The sequence below is a fragment of the Oxyura jamaicensis genome, unplaced genomic scaffold (genome assembly GCF_011077185.1).
Source record: "Oxyura jamaicensis isolate SHBP4307 breed ruddy duck unplaced genomic scaffold, BPBGC_Ojam_1.0 oxyUn_random_OJ70468, whole genome shotgun sequence".
In the NCBI taxonomy this organism is placed as follows: Eukaryota; Metazoa; Chordata; class Aves; order Anseriformes; family Anatidae; genus Oxyura; species Oxyura jamaicensis.
In genome coordinates this window covers 1-1869 of record NW_023310000.1, presented here as the reverse complement: position 1 = coordinate 1869, position 1869 = coordinate 1, and the positions used below count along the sequence as shown (strand labels likewise).

The window sequence follows — 1869 nt, the reverse complement described above, 5'->3', positions numbered from 1 at the left end:
CCCCAAATAGCCGGGGGGGGCCCCTACAAGTGTCCCGTTCCGCTGTCCCCCCCCCTCGCCCCTCACGATGGTACAGCCCTACGCACAGAAGGGGGGGGGAGCGAAGCGCTCTGCGCATGCGCGGAGCGAACCATTGCGCAGCCGGAGGGGGAGGGTGCTGCGCAGCACGCAGGCGCCCGGAGTGCGGGGGGAGGGGGCGTGGCCTGGGTGCTGGGCGGGAAACCGGGGGCGTGGGCGGCGCCATCTTGTGGGGGGCGGCGCCATTGTGTGGGGGCGCGATGGGAAATGGAGTCCGGGGAGGTGAGAGGGAAGCGAAACGTTTTCTTCGTGGGTTACAGGGGAATTGGGGGACCCCCGGGGCGCTTTAACTGGGGGCACCAATATGGGGAGTGTCCCTGGACATTTGGGTACAGTTTGAGGGGGAAAAAGGGGGAGTCTCCAAGGACCTGGATCCGTTTTTTGGGGGGACACTGAGGTAAAAAGGGGTCCCAATGCACGTGGGACCGTTGTGGGGGTCCAACTGAGGTAAAAAGGGGTCCCTGGGTCCATTTCTGGGGGACAACTGAGGGGAAAAGGGGCCCCTGCGTCCATTTCTGGGGGACAAGTGAGGGGAAAAGGGGCCCCTGCGTCCATTTCTGGGGTGCAACTGAGGGGAAAAGGGGCCCCTGCGTCCATTTCTGGGGGACAAGTGAGGGGAAAGGGGCCCCTGTGTCAATTTTGGGGTCCAGCTGAGGGGAAAAGGGGCCCCTGGGTCCATTTGTGAGGTAAAACTGAGGGGAAAAGGGGTCCCTAGGTCCATTTTGGGGTCCAACTGAGGGGAAAGGGGGTCCCTGGGTCCCTTTTTGGGGTAAAACTGAGGTTAAATGTGAGGTTCAGGGATCCCTGGGTTCATTTTGGGATGGAACTGAGGTAAAAAATGGGGTTCTGGGATTCCTGGATCCATTTTTGGGGTAGAATTGGAGGAAAAAGGGGATCCCTGGGTCCATTTTTGGGGTAGAACTGAGGTAAAAAAGGGGGTTCTGGGATCCCTGGGTCCATTTTTGGGGTAGAACTGAGGTAAAATATGAGGTTCTGGGATTCCTGGCTCCATTTTTGGGGTAGAACTGGAGAAAAAAGGGGGATTCCTGGATCCCTGGGTTCATTTTGGGGTAGAACTGAGGGAAAATGGGGTTCAGGGATTCCTGGATTCATTTTTGGGTTAGAACGGAGGGGAAAAGGGGATCTCTGGGTCCATTTTTGGGTTAGAACTGAGAGAAAAAGGGAGGTTCCCGCATCCCTGGGTCCCTTTTTGGGGGAAAACTGAGGTTAAATGTGAGGTTTGGGATCCCTCGGCTCATTTTGGGGTGGAACTGAGGTAAAAAATGGGGTTCTGGGATTCCTGGGTCCGTTTTGGGGGTAGAATTGGAAGAAAATGGGGATCCCTGGGTCCATTTTTGGGGTAGAACTGAAGGGAAAAGGGGATCTCTGGGTCCACTTTTGGGGTAAAACCGAGGTAAAATGCGAGGTTCTGGGATCCCTGGGTTCATTTTGGGATGGAACTGAGGTAAAAAATGGGGTTCTGGGATTCCTGGATCCATTTTTGGGGTAGAATTGGAGGAAAAAGGGGATCCCTGGGTCCATTTTTGGGGTAGAACTGAGGTAAAAAAGGGGGTCCTGGGATCCCTGGGTCCATTTTTGGGGTAGAACTGAGGGAAAATGTGAGGTTCTGGGATCCCTGGCTCCATTTTTGGGGTAGAACTGGAGGAAAATGTGAGGTTCTGGGGTTCCTGTGTCCATTTCTGGGGTAAAACTGGAGGAAAAAGGGGGATCCCTGGATCCGAGTCCATTTTCTGGGGTAGAACTGAGGGGAAAAAGGGGGGTAAAAGGGGG

General features: G+C 55.5%; 1 long non-coding RNA gene across 1 annotated transcript; it reads left to right on the top strand.

Annotated features, from left to right (window-relative positions):
- Positions 1-740: 740 nt before the first annotated feature.
- On the top strand, positions 741-1744 carry LOC118159455. The gene is made up of 2 exons (XR_004747130.1): positions 741-785; positions 1597-1744. It is a non-coding gene; the product is annotated as an uncharacterized LOC118159455 (long non-coding RNA).
- Positions 1745-1869: the final 125 nt, after the last annotated feature.